The sequence below is a fragment of the Taudactylus pleione genome, unplaced genomic scaffold (genome assembly GCF_031769625.1).
Source record: "Taudactylus pleione unplaced genomic scaffold, aTauple2 ptg000121l, whole genome shotgun sequence".
In the NCBI taxonomy this organism is placed as follows: domain Eukaryota; kingdom Metazoa; phylum Chordata; class Amphibia; order Anura; family Myobatrachidae; genus Taudactylus; species Taudactylus pleione.
In genome coordinates, this window is record NW_028284523.1 from 11,988,284 (window position 1) to 12,004,177 (window position 15,894).

The following is a 15,894-nucleotide window of genomic DNA, read 5'->3' on the forward strand; positions in this document are numbered from 1 at the left end:
CACATACACAATGAATCTGGCTATGATATTACCACCCATGATTGAATTACAGTATGTGATCAGCCACATATATTAAAGAGCACACACAGTGATAGGGACTCCAAAAGAGCCTGTCCCTGCAATGTGCTTGGAGTGAAGTGACCGTGTCAGTGTGGGGGTCCTCTGGAGTCCTCTTCTGGTCATTTTTGTGATGTGTGACCCATAGGTTACAGCAGCACTACGCAATCTTTGCATTCAGTAGCTTGGGGAATCTGATAGCATCGCATCCTCCAAAGAAACCTATGGAGGTTGTGGCAGCTGTTGGAAATGGAAGGACTGCAACTGAGAATCAGAGATATGTGCAGCAGTCCCTCCATCATATTGTACATCTGAGCGATACTAATTATTTGCAGTTATTCTCCGAAAACTGTTGTTTTTGGGGAACATGGGCAGTTAATGATAAATGAGTATGATGGCTATAAAATAATGTATCTTGGCTTAAGGGAGGAACCATTTCTTTCAATATGGTCATAGGAGTTATATAGTTTATCTGAGTATGTATGTTTTTACCAAAAATACTGTATTAAATTCCCCAGCTATTGCTTATTTTTTCCAATGTTCTTTTCAAACAATGATAGATGGACCAGTGTTAATTTTAGCCAAGTACAGTAGCATGGTTTGGCACTTGTCTTACTGACTTCAATATGCCAGACTGTGCCACATTAGCCTACAGACGCTTCCAGTTGTAGAGATTATTTTAATGACTGTTATATGGCTGTCTTGTGAAAACATGGTACACAGTTTGGGCATACAGTTGGAAGTAGTCTTTTATATGTTTAAAGCTGGTGTGTTCAGTAATGTGACATTTTCTTTATACCTAATATATTCATACAGCAATCTTGTCTGTGTCCTCAAAGTCGACATAGTTCAAATAACAGTAAATCTAAGTAACAAATCATTGTGAAATACAGTTACTGTAGATGATCCATAAAGAACATAATATCATGCTACAAGACTTAACACGCCCTGAAATTCCAAATAGTGTGAGAGACAGGACTTACCTCATATTGTTTATTAGGAGCTTACAGGAACTTGGTATGTGGACCAAGTGTTGCTTTCCCTGCCCGTTGCTCATGGCATTCTTTATATTATTTTTTTACATCTCTGCAGGTGTATATATTATCTTTCCTGTATAAAAACAAATACATAGGGCGGGCTATTCAAGATGTTATTTATCGGGTTCGGACCCTGATAATTAATTTCGAAGCAATGCAAAAATCAGCTGTCCCCCCAATCACTGCTCCTTTCAGAACAGTGACTCTAGTGCGCATGCGTGACCTATAGGTCTTGATGAATGGCCCGAACACTTAATTTTTACAATTACAGGTGAAAACGTTAATTTTCGTCTGCTTTTGTAAAAATTAAGTGATGATGAATAGGCCCCATAATAATCTCCAAATGTCTCTCACTCCCCAACAAAACTTTGTATATTTCAATAGGATCTGTAACCATTCCCTACAATATGATCTATTCAGACGCCTCAGTATTTCACACCCTTACACATCCTGTGAGTTAAATGTGATTTCTATGGATGTGTGATCAAAATGTAACATCCCATAATTGATGATTTAAGGGATCTTAGAACAGAGGAATAAAATGTTAGAATAGGACATCAATCACCAATCCATTGCAGGGAGTAAGGTCTCCATCACTGTCCACAAACTCACTGTACCATTACGTACTTAAAGAATGATATGGCTCATTTACTGATGACTTAGCTGCTATGTGTACCTGTCATGTACATTTATTTTATAGGGAATAGTATAACACAATAAATATAAATAAAAGGATCAAAACTATATCCTATCAAATAAGTTTTATTAAAACACTGGGAATAAAGACATGTATGATACAGAAATTATCAACGATTTATCCATAACACAGGCTAAAAGGGACAGCAGCAGAGCAATTAGCTAACACGACCACAATGCTGATCAGACATCAAGCTGCCATCCGAATCACATTATGGGTAGTAGTCATTAGTGCTCTGATTCAAAGTTCTACAGAGTAATAAGATTGGGACAGAAGGACTATATTGGCCAAATTGTAACTTGTCAGCAAAATAGGTGCTGGGTGCTTTTTAATTTTGCATGGGTTCCAAGTCGAACTGAGTCCTGGCACAGATTTCTTTGGGGCTCCAAGTAGAGCTAAGTTTCGACTCAGGGCTTCTTGCCAAGTTCGGAACTTGGATCTAAAAACCAGATCTCATATATTGCCTTTAAGTCCTTCCCTCATGATTTCAGGTGCTGTGAGGTGGTCAAAAATTGACTGGAAATTATGGGAAAATTAATGTTATTGATGTTAATAATAGAGTAGGAACAAAAACAAGTCCAAGTGACATGATTTTACAGTTTTTTATCAATTTTTTTTTAAAGGAATCCAAAACCAAATCAAAACAATTGAGGGTGGTTTTGCCAAAGCCAAAGCATGACAATGATTTGGGGGTCTATATACTAAGACTTGGAGAGAGATCAAGTAGACGTAGATAAAGTACCAACCAATCAGCTCCATTTTTTTAAAACACAGACTGTAAATTGGCAGTTAGGAGCTGATTGGTTGGTACTTTGTCTCTGTCCACATTATCTCTCTCCAAGGCTTACTACATATACCCCTTAGAACCAAACCAAAACACAGGGGTCTGCGTTCATCTCTACTATCTATAAGCAGCTTTACACTGATTTTTAAACAAAGTTTAAAGAAAAGTACAGTATGCTACTAGACTCGGAACGTCTCAGTCAATCTGGGTGTCTCATGCTGTTTGGTGTATAAACGCCTTTGATAAAGCTGCAAACCATCAGGAAAACACATCAGTTGACCTGAGCTGGGTCAGTGGGTATTGTTGGAAGGAGCACTGCCATCTTCATTTGGGCATTTTGCACAATTGGTATTTCCAGTAAACCAACTCTTGAATCAGGATACCATTTCTTTTTGCATTGGACACCTCTACTAACTTGGATCATCACTAATTGGATCCTCACAAAAACAGCCACAGAGCCAGTAACATCTCTTATTAGCTGGACTATTGCCCCATAAGGCAGAGAGCCCATACTGTATATTGAACTGTCCATCCATTTTTCCTATACAGGATTATATCACTTATGCCCAGAGACTTGCAATATTGCAACTGACCTTTATTGCTTTTAACAACAAAGCAAAATACGAAAAACCAAATAAGTCTGTGTTAATATGATAATAAACTACTGGACCGTGAGTTGGCAGAAAAACAACAACAGTCAGGGATTCTTGTTTATCAAAAATTAATGACAGTAACCGCGGTTATATAAATAACTCAATATTAAAAACGTAATCTCGATACTTTGTAAAAAGCCTTCTTGGAGCAGAAATCGATGTTACTCCAATAGACTTAGTATTAAATCCATAGGAATGGGTCCAGAGGTAAGAAGGATAGAAAATCTGTGTGAAATGGAATGCAAAAAATGTAACATATAGTACCTATGTAACAGGAATAGCAAGCTGGCAGAGAGTCTTATCCCAAGTCTTTGATAGTTACCACACTGGCTCCATCTGTCTTATATGGAATAGTATAAGCGGTGTCCTTAGTCGGGGTACACTGCACCAGCAGTCTCTCCGTCTCCCGTTCCTGGAAAGCTGATAGAGCCACGTGTTTGTCTCCGGAGTTAAATGAGAGCCCAGCGGGATTAAGGTAATAGTTTACCGTATCACCTCCGTATATATCTAAAAATACTCCAGTACTATAGTGCACTTGACACAGTTTTAGGTGCTAGTATTTGGTGATCCTCTCTTTAACAACAAAGCATCATAATGGTTGTTTTATGATGTTCTTTTAAGTGTGACTATTAAATTGTTCTTTTTACACACTCTAATCCCTTCTTACTATATCTAGGTAATCTTAGTGCTGTTATCACCTTTTATTGTATATACACTAGGTGTATAAGGTCACACATGTACAAGAGTTAATGCATTATAATGCAGGTGGCACAGTCGTTTTGTCAGCCCTGCCCACCTCTGTAAAACTGTCATGTTTTTATCCCACTGCCACCCACTGCCTAGGATAGTGGGTGGGTGGCTGGATGATTGCAACATGCCCACCCCCACCTTAGGGCAGCTAAATGCTCTTTGGAAGAATGCCATAGTCTGGAATGTCACTCAGTAATCCAGCAGCCTCTTGGAACAATTGGAAAGTATGAATTCCACATTTTATATTCAACTTGCGGTATAGAATCACTGCACACACATGAAAAACATAGGATGTAGGATAGGATTAGAAAGACATTTTTTCTTAGGTCGGTATCATTTGGGTAACTTCTATCTTGTGATATTTTTGTAATATTTACAGATTTTAGCAACAGTGCATTAAACTCATGCAACGTACACGGGTGTACACACAAGGTATCTGACCTAATAGAGGCATGAAATTAGAAGGTGTTAATAAAATGAAAAAAAAAAAAAAAAAAAACACAATTTTTCTATTTACTTTACATGAAAACCTTTTTATGAACTGACTTGAGTTTACTCTGACTCTAATAATATTAGTGGCAGGGGAGAATCAAGCAGGATAACAAAACTATTACATGCATATAATATTGTTAAAATTAAAATATGTTCTAATATTGTTGGGGACAGAAAGTTCCATTTCTCTGGAAAAAGTTTTTTAATCTAAGCTACATATAAATTCTACAAAACACATTAACGACTAGCATTTACATGAATCTGATTCACTTACCTGCATTCTGATATATACATAGTACATTTATAGGAGATTAATTCAGAATCTCTTTAACATACAGCTGTAGAGAATACCAGTTTCTTTGTCTGGATGCCATTTAAATGAGCTTTTCAGTCCAGGCATGAATCAACTTCACAAGAATCAAATACATTAGTGTTTAAGGGGTATATTTGTAATAAAGCTGTTACTTTCCAATCTTTTTCCATCTTAAATGATGTACTTGGATTTCCTGCCTATACTCTGAAATAACACTTTTTCATGGAATGATTTTGTTTTATATCCCTCTTTATTTTTACTTGGAAAGCACATCAAATTGAATGCACACAATATATCCTTTTATAATTATTTTAGCTTAACATTTCACAGAAATGTTGCTTAAATGTTATGCTTCCTTAGACCAAGATGAAAGAATTTCAATAAAGCTTGCAATATTTTTTTTGTAACCTGCCTTTATTGAAAGAAAACATCCAATACAGTAAACATGTACAGTATTGTGTATGACATAAAATAAAACATAAGTTAAAAATTAATCTTAATGTGTCCTGCAGCCTAGTACAGCTTACGTGAATTCAATGGAACCATTGCATTTGTTTTTCATGTACATTTTTATTTTTCTTCGATAACAATGTCACTAGATTTTAAGCTGCATAAGGTGTTTTTACACATATTTTTAACAGTTGTCACACTACTTTTTTTCAACCAGACTTTGCTTTCATAATATAAATGTTCACTGTGTACTTATAATTAGTACTTTACATGGTGAAATGGTTTAAAAAAAATGTCAATAAATGATGACAATATGCAAATTAAGAAAGTCGTTTTTTTAAATAACTGCATTAGACTTATACATTTATATTTTTATTTTATTACTTGAAATCCAAAACTTAGTACATCAACTGCAGTGGATGTGCACCGCCTGTGATGAGCCTAAATGTTATATACAGAGCACATCTACTGTAGATGCGTGTTTATTAAAATTGTCTCTTCAACACCACAAATGGACCCTACTCACCCATTTATCTTGTTTATATAATCTTGCACAGCAAAGTGAAATCTTGCATCCGGACTGCAAGATTTGCCTACTCTATGCTATCACCAGGAGTTGACAGGCAGATTTTAGGCTGCAGGGCAAACACAAGCTGCCCTGACCAAGTACACTGCATTGGAAAAATGCAGGTGCGGTTTGTCTAATGAAATATAAAAAAGTTATGTCACAGGTATAAACAAATACAATACCTACCAACCTGATCTGACAAAGCAGGGACTATTCTAGTGACCCCTATACAATACAAGGAGTATAATAGTTAGCAACAGCCCAGAGTTTCTTTCTACATATTTTGAACAGCCTACAAATACATTTAAATGGTTTAGATGCAAGCAGTATAATTGGTAAGCTAGTCTTCTATAAATGATCAATGTTCTAGGTATCTCTGCAAGCTATAAGAATGCTATAGGCCACATTGAAGTAGATCCAAAGACTTTGCGGACTGTTTCTCCGAGTCGATGTAGACATGAGCAGAAAACAGTTATTTAAGTGGGGAAATCGCAGTGGGAGTATCAATTATAATCATCGCTTTGTATTCTTGCCCTAAAAAGCTTGTATCTCTCCTCCTGCTTGAAATGTCTGTAAAGGGATCATGTTTGTCACAGTGAGTCTGTGATATATTGTCTGGGATAACAGTGTAATTTGGGTGATATTCACAGAATCACTGATATTTCTCAGTACAAACAAGATTCATGAAAATGTCAGAGGTGATGATACGGTGTGCTGCATGAGAAAGCAATCATATATTGCCCCATAGCTTATGAATAGTATATATATATATATATTGTAAGCTTGCGAGCAGGGCCTTCCTACCTATGTATCTGTCTGTTATTACCCAGTTTTGTTCTATTAATGCTTACAATTGTAAAGCGCAACGGAATCTGCTGCGCTATATAAGAAACTGTTAATAAATAAATATATATAAATATACATACACATACACACACACACATATATATATATATATATATATATATATATATATATATATATTAGGGATGTGCAGGCTCAGATAGGTTCGAGTTTGCACGTGGAGTTCGGATTTTTCCCTCCAAAAAAACGGAACTCAGAACGAGGCAAAACGTCATCTTACATGGACGAACATCATCATTCCTGGACAAAAGACCAGGAATGATGATGTTCGTCCATGTAAGATGACGTTTTGCCTCGTTCTGAGTTCCGTTTTTTTGGAGGGAAAAATCCGAACTCCACGTGCAAACTCGAACCTATCCGAGCCTGCACATCCCTAATATATATATATATATATTATATATATATATATATTTATTTTTTTTTCAGGGTGAGCGGGTTCGGATTTCTGAAATCCGAACCAACCCGAGCCCCCCCGATCCCAGGCTGATCCGGGTCAGGCTGGACTTTTCCCGCCTGACTTGGATCTGAAATCGAGGCAAAACGTCATCATCCTGCCTTCCGGGTCTCACGGATTTTGGGTTCTATATAAGGTACCCACGTCGGTGCCATTTTCTCACTTGGCTGTGGACAGTGAAGAGGGAGGGTGGGAGATAGGGCTGGCTGGGCTGTGTAGTGTAGTGTAGTGTAGTACAGTGTAGTGTTGTGCTGTGCTGTGCTGCGCTGTGCTGCTGTTGTCCATAGGGGCTGTGTCCACTCCTCCAAAGTCCATAGGGGCTGGCTGTGTTGTGCTGTGCTGCTGTTGTCCATAGGGGCTGTGTCCACTCCTCCAAAGTCCATAGGGCTGGCTGTGTTGTGCTGTGCTGCTGTTGTCCATAGGGGCTGTGTCCACTCCTCCAAAGTCCATAGGGGCTGGTTGGGCTGTGTTGTGCAGTCAGTTCTCCATAGGGGCTGTGTCCACTCCTCCAAAGTCCATAGGGGCTGGTTGGGCTGTGTTGTGCAGTCAGTTCTCCATAGGGGCTGTGTCCACTCCAAAGTCCTGTGCAGTGTCCCAGTCCTAAAGGGGTGCTGTAGTGTTCTCCAGGGGGTGCTCGGTCCATCAGGGGTGCTCCCCCCAAGTGCAAAAAAAAATAAAAAAATTCTGTGTTTGTGATTGTGTGCGCAGTAGCCGCACGTGCATCAACAAAGTAACGCCAAGCGTGCGCCTGTGTCATAAGTAAAGGGCCGGCTGGCTCGTCCGTAAAGAGTGCTGTAACCCCCAAAGTGCACCCCAAACAAAATAAAAAATTATTTTCTGTGTTTGTGAATTGTGTGCACTGTGGCCGCAGGGTTATCAACAAAGTAGCGCCAAGCGTGCACCTGTGTCATAAGTAAAGGGCCGGCTGGCTTGACCGTTAAAGAGTGCTGTAACCCCCAAAGTGCACTCCAAACAAAATAAGAAATTATTTTTTGTGTTTGTGAATTGTGTGCACTGTGGCTGCACGTGCATCAACAAAGGAGCAGCGCCAAGCGTGCGCCTGTGTCCCATAAGTAAAGGGCCGGCTGGCTTGTCCGTTAAAGGGTGCTGTAACCCCCAAAGTGCACTCCAAACAAAATAAAAATATATTTTCTGTGTTTGTGAATTGTGTACGCAGTAGCCGCACGTGCATCAACAAAGTAGCGGCAAGCGTGCACCTGTGTCATACGTAAGGGCCGGCTGGCTCTTCTGTTAAAGGGTGCTGTAACCCCCAAAGTGCACTCCAAACAAAATAAAACAATATTTTCTGTGTTTGTGAATTGTGTGCACTGTGGCTGCACGTGCATCAACAAAGGAGCAGCGCCAAGCGTGCGCCTGTGTCCCATAAGTAAAGGGCCGGCTGGCTTGTCCGTTAAAGGGTGATGTAACCCCCAAAGTGCACTCCAAACAAAATAAATAATAATTTTTTGTGTTTGTGAATTTTGTGCGCAGTAGCCGCACGTGCATCAATAAAGTAGCGTCAAGCGTGCACCTGTGTCATAAGTGAAGGGCCGGCTGGCTTGTCCATTAAAGGGTGCTGTAACCCCCAAAGTGCACTCCAAACAAGATAAAAAATTATTTTTTGTGTTTGTGAATTGTGTGCGCAGTAGCCGCACGTGCATCAACAAAGTAGCGTCAAGCGTGCGCCTGTGTCATAAGTGAAGGGCCAGCTAGCTTGATCGTTAAAGGGTGCTGTAACCCCCAAATTGCACTCCAAACCAAATAAAAAATATTTTTTGTGTTTGTGAATTGTGTGCACTGTGGCTGCACGTGCATCAACAAAGGAGCAGCGCCAAGCGTGCGCCTGTGTCCCATAAGTAAAGGGCCGGCTGGCTTGTCCGTTAAAGGGTGATGTAACCCCCAAAGTGCACTCCACACAAAATAAAAAATTATTTTTTGTGTTTGTGAATTTTGTGCGCAGTAGCCGCACGTGCATCAACAAAGTAGCGTCAAGCATGCACCTGTGTCATAAGTGAAGGGCCGGCTGGCTTGACCATTAAAGGGTACAGTAACCCCCAAAGTGCACTCCAAACAAAATAAAAAATTATTTTTTGTGTTTGTGAATTGTGTGCATAGTAGCCGCACGTGCATCAATAAAGTAGCGTCAAGCGTGCACCTGTGTCATAAGTGAAGGGCCGGCTGGCTTGTCCGTTAAAGGGTGCTGTAACCCCCAAAGTGCACTCCAAAAAATATATATTTTTTTCTGTGTTTGTGAATTGTTTGCACTGTACGTGCATCCTCAAAGCAGCAGCGCCAAGCGTGCGTCTGTCTGTTAAAGGGTGGTGTATCCCCCAAAGTGCACTCCAACAAAAATAAAATAATATCTTCTGTGTTTGTGAATTGTCTGCACTGTACATGCATCCTCAAAGCAGCAGCGCCAAGTGTGCATCTGTCTGTTAAAGGGTGGTGTAACCCTCAAAGTGCTCTGCACAAAAAATAAAAAAATATTTATTTTCCTGTCTTTGTGAATTGTGTGCACTGTAGCTGCATGTGCATCAACAAAGGAGCAGCGCCAAGCGTGCGCCTGTGTACCATAAGTAAAGAGCTGGCTGGCTCATTTCTTAAAGGGTGGTGTAACCCACAAGTGCACTAGTCTCCAACAATAATAAAAAAAAAATTTCTGTGTTTGTGTGCGCCTTAACCACATGTATATATCAATATAACATAGATGGAGAAACAAACTTTCTCTGATAAAAATAAAATAGGGAAAGATCAAGAACCACTTCCTCCTAGTTCTGAAGCTGCTGCAACTAGTCATGACATAGATGATAACATGCCATCAACGTCGTCTACCAAGGCCAATGCCCAATGTCATAGTAGAGGGCATATACAATCCCAAATGACAAAGGGCCTGATTCAGAGCCGCTCATAAGCGGCCGCTTGTTCGCTCCAAGCGATGTTTGCCCAACTGCGCATGCGTACGGATCGTTATACGCATGCGCGAACCAGTCAGTGCGGCCGAAATTCATGTGCTCGCAAAATAGCGAATGCCTGATAATTTGAGTGACATAAAGAGGCGTATGTGGGTGGTAACTGGGGAAGGTGCTTGAAAACGGGGAGTGGAGATCCGATCGCAGGAGTGCTTAAAGGTCAAAATGGGTGTTTTATGGGTGTGCATAATTAAAACAGCAGCGTCATTGAGCACGTCACTGGGTTATTTTATAGCCAGTACTGCTCGCAAAATTGTGGTAGCAAACACCAACCACAAGAATAGCGAGCAGCTCATACCCTGGTCGATGTATTAGATTAATCTAATAAATAGCGGACATGACGTAGGATGCGAGCGGCCAGGGGGCGTAGTTTCCCAAAAAATAACCGCAAGTTTTGTTCGCTCGTTCAGACCTAGAGGCGTGAACAGACCGCAAAGAGCGAACGGTTCATTTGAATAGCCACCCCTTTTTTTTTGAACGAACGAACGCAAATAGCGACCGGCTCTGAATCAGGCCCAAAGTTCAGGAAAATGACCTTAAAAAAGCATTTAAATCATCTGAGGAGAAACATAAACTTGCCAATATGCCATTTACGACACGGAGTGGCAAGAAACGGCTAAGGTCTATCCCTATGTTCATGACTAGTGGTTCAGCTTCACATGACGATGGAAGCCCTCATCCCGCTAAAAAAATCAAAAGAGTTAAGCTGGCAAAAGCACAGCGAAGAAGTGTGCGTTCTAAGAAGATATCACAAATCCCCAAGGAGTGTCCAAGTGTGGTGGCGGTTGCGATGCCTGACCTTCCCAGCACTGGACGGGAAGAGGTGGCTCTTTACAACATTTGCATGCCCTCTGCAAGTGCTGAAAGGAGCACCCACAGTCCACTTGCTGATATGCAAATTGAAGATGTCACTGTTGAAGTACAACAGGATGAGGATACTGGTGTAGCTGGCGCTGAGAAGGAAGTTGGCAAGGAGGATTCTGATGGTGATGTGGTTTGTTTAAATCAGGCTCCTGGGGAGACGGTTGTTGTCTGTGGGATGAAAAAGACCATCACGGTCATGCCTGGGCAGAAGACCAAACATTCCACCTCTTTGGTCTGGCAATATTTCTATCCAAATCCGAACAACTTTCTTGCTATATGTTCCATATGTAAAGGTGAAATAAGTAGGGGTAGGGAAGTTAACCACCTAGGAACATCCTCCCTTATACGGCACCTGCAGCGCGTTCATAAAAAGTTTCTGTCAAGTTCAGAAACTTTGGCTAAGACCGTAAGCAGTCCAGGGACACCTAAATCCCATTGTCCTGTTGTATCCAAGTGCCTGCAAACCACACCGTCAACTCCCTCCTTATCAATTTCCTCCTTTGCCAGGATCGGAAGTAGTCCTGCAGGCCATGTCACTGGCTTGACTGACTCTCCTATCCGGGATTCCTCCGAAGGATCCTGCATTGCTATGCCTACTGCTGCTGCTGCTGCTGTTGCTGCTGGGAGTCGTTCATCATCCCAGAGAGGAAGTAGGAACACCACTACTTTTAATAAACGATTGACCCTCCAACAGTCCTTAGCGAGGAGTATGAAGTACGACAGCAGTCATCCTGAAGCAAAACGTATAACTGAGGCCTTGACTGCTATGTTTGGTGTTAGACGTGCCTCCGGTATCCCCAATTAGTGCAGTGGGATTTAGACAATTGATGGAGGTAGTGTGTCCCCGGTTCCAAATCCCGTCTAGATTCCACTTCACTAGGCAGGCGATACCGAGACTGTACAGAAACGTCAGAAAAAGTGTCCTCAGTGTCCTAAAAAATGCGGTTGTACCCAATGTCCACTTAACCATGGACATGTGGACAAGTGGAACAGGGCAGACTAAGGACTTTATGACTGTGACAGCCCACTGGGTAGATGTATCACCTTATGCAGCAAAAAAAGCAGTGTCACCAGTAGCAGCATCTCAGAAATGTCAGCTCGTTCCAAGGCAGGCTACACTGTGTATCACCGGTTTCAGTAAGAGGCACACCACCAACAACCTCTTAGAGAAACTGAGGGAAATCATCGCCCAATGGCTTACCCCACTTAGACTCTCCTGGGGATTTGTGATATCTGACAACGCCACCAATATTGTGTGGGCATTACATCTGGGCAAATTCCAGCACGTCTCATGTTTTGCTCACACAATAAACTTGGTGGTGCATAATTTTCTGAAAAGCGACAGCGGCGTGCAGGAGACGCTTTGGGTGGCCTGAAAAATTTCTTGCCACTTTCGCCATTCAGCGACTGCGTGCCGAAGACTGGAGCACCAGCAAACACTCTTGAACCTGCCCCGTCATCACCTGAAGCAAGAGGTTGTGACGTGGTGGAACTCAACCCTCTATATGCTTCAGAGGATGGAGGAGCAGCAAAATTCCATTCAAGGCTATACATCCACCTATGACATAGGCAAAGGAGGGGGTATGCACCTGACTCAAGCGCAGTGAACAATGATTTCCGTGTTGTGCAAGGTTCTCCAGCCCTTCGAACTTGCCACACATGAAGTCAGTTCAGATACTGCCAGCTTGAGTCAGGTCATACCCCTAATCAGGATTTTCCAGAAGCAGCTGGAGAAAGTGAAGGAGGAGCGATTCCGCTCGGCTTGTGTAACTTGTAGATGAAATCCTTCATTCGCTTTGCCAGGATTTCAGGGTGGTCAATCTGTTGAAATCAGACCACTACATTTTGGCCACCATGCTCAATCCTAGGTTTAAAGCCTAGGTGGTGTCTCTCTTTCCGGCCGAAACAAGCCTGCAGAGGTGCAAAGACCTGCTGGTGAAAACACTGTCAGCTGAAGCGGAATGTGACACGTCAACAGCTCCTTCTCCATTTTCTCCCACAACTGGGGCTGCCAGGAAAAAACTTAGGTATCCTAAACAACCCGCTGGCGGTGATGCAGGGCAGGCAGGACCAACTTTGGACATCTGGTCCGGACTGAAGCACCTGGCAACAATTTCTGACATGTCTATTGTCACTGCATATTGATTCTGTCACCATTGACAGAATGGTGGAGGATTACATCGGTGACAGCATCCAAGTAGGCATGATCCAAAACACAAAACCCAGAACCCAAAACATGGAAGGGTGATTTTGGTAAAAGCAATCCAGATCCAAAACACGAAGAAAGATCCAGATCCAAAACCAAAACACAAAACACGAAAAGTGGCCGGTGCACATATATATATCTGTCAATACAAGAAGAGAGGAGAGCGCTCCATAGTGCAAGTAAAAGCGATTTTATTGGAACATAAGATATATACACGTCGGCACTCTAAAGGTGCCGCTCGTAGCTCAATGCAAACTGTGTGGGCTGGTTACCATGTGATGTGTTTGTAATACTCCACCAGCTACTTGTAGGCGCTGTCCCAAAGAACCACCGGGCTCACACACCCTGCTGCCGGACACTGCAATGTAGGCCACAGCCGGTCGGACCACATGCGGCTGGGACATGCTAGGGAGCAGCTGGGGATTCCTATGATGTGTGTCACAGAGGGCCGTCCTAACGCGTTTCGTCAAGGACGAAATGCGTTAGGGCAGGCCTCTGTGACGCACATCTCAGTTCTCTAGGCTGAGGAGAAATTGCTCAACTCTTGAAAATTTTGATGAGCAATCTGAGATCTATAACAACAGATTTTTGTAACGTGGGTACCCGCAAGATACGATAGAACAAGCAAGAATAAAAGCAAGGGAAACAGATAGAAGGGAGCTTCTGATCTATAAAAATAAAAAAATAAAAATTAAAGAGTCAAAGACTGATAAAGATTTCTTTTGTCTCTTTGTCACTAATTTTAATAATGGGGCAAATGTAAACAAGAATGTCCAAAACTGGCACATTCTAAAATTAGACCCAATACTTGCTGATTATTTACCTACTGGTCCCAGTATGGTTTATAAGAGAGCTAGGAACATTAAATCATTTGTATCCAAAAGCAAATTAGATCCGCTTATAAAATCAAATAGATCTGTTAAACATTTCCTTGGCGATATAAAAGGTTTCTTTACGTGTGGTTGTTGTAAAGTTTGTAAATTAGCAGAACGGGGTACAAACAATGTTTTTTGGGGAAAGAATTCTAGTCATACCGACCCTATAAAAAGTTTTATTAACTGTAATTCTACGTATGTTGTGTACATGATAACTTGTCCGTGCGGTTTGAGATACATCGACAAAACCAAAAGAGTATTGAAAATACGTATCCTGGAACATACCCGCAATATAAAAAATAAAGTCATGAATCACAGTCTACCAAGACACTTTCAGGAGTGCCACGGAAGTGACCCAGATTTGGTGAAATTCAAGGGTATTGAAAAGATAAATATTAAAGATGTTAGTGGTGATCCTAATAACTAGCTAATGAAAAGAGAAACTTATTGGATTTTAGCTTTAGACACTCTGTCGCCAAATGGTTTGAATGAAGGGATAGAAATTACCCCTTTTATACGTGATAGGTAATAACCCTTTGTTTCGAGTGCATAGAACCTTTGGAATTGGGTTCTTTCTCCTGCTGTGTACCTAGAGGCAATTACATGTGGATTTCTGTAAACAAGGTATTTTCATTCACCCCACAAATATTAATGCTACAGTTTACTATATAAGCTTTTTATTAATGTTTTATACACATCGCTTTTTATTTATATTTTTGCATGTCATGTCTATTATTTGGGACAGTATGTTACACAGTAAATGTAACAGTCATATGGTATGCATGAGTGTTTTTTTTAAAAATGCATAAATCTTAAGTATTTTTTAGACAATATTAAAGTAAGTTGTTTATGAATGGTTAATTATAAACAGCGTCTCATAAATAGTATTTAAGAATGTATATGTTTCTTAAACAAAGCTATTACGTTGTTTTTAGTGAATAGTAATGTTTGGGTGTGTGTCCACACTACTGTATACTGATTGGCTGAAACGGCCTATAAGAGAAGTGTATTGCGTCACAGAGCCCAGCCCTCTGACGAAGTCCTTGACGAAACGCGTTAGGGCGGGCCTCTGTGACGCACATAGTAAGAATCCCCAGCGTGCCCCAGCCGCACGTGGTCCGACCGGCTGTGGCCTACATTGCAGTGTCCGGCAGCGGGGTATGTGAGCCCGGCGGTTCTTTGGGACAGCACCTACAAGTAGCTGGTGGAGTATTAAAAACACATCACGTGGTAACCAGCCCACACAGTTTGCATTGAGGTACGAGCGGCACCTTTAGAGTGCCGACGTGTATATATCTTATGTTCTCATAAAATCGCTTTCACTTGCACTATGGAGCGCTCTCCTCTCTTGTTGTATTGACAGATCCTTTTGGAACTGGTATCCAGTCTTTTTATTGTGGAGAGCTGCGGTCCACTATCACCTGGGACCTGGTGCTATATGACATTATTAAGTACATTTATCACCAATTATTGGTGGTCTAATTGCTGGACTCATTAGAGATTTTATTTTTTGGGCAGTGCCTTTTCATGAACACGTGCAATTACCGATTTTCTTTTATATATATATATATATATATATATATAATTTTTTTTAACTAGGAACATAAAAAGAGGGATGCGTCTAGGCAGTGCTGTTATGACGCAGCTACGCTGTCACGTGTGATTTGCAAATGAGGCTAGGAAAGCACGTACTGGCCAGTGGCAGGGCTGTTTTTCTGGAGAAATAGGTTCTGGAAGTGAGGGTGGAGCTATAGAAAAACAATTATATATATAGTATTTAGAAAGAAGGCCCTCAAATGGGACTTTAAAATAAAACTTATTTTATGGAAAATACGTTTTGGCCTAGGACGTTATGTCATAG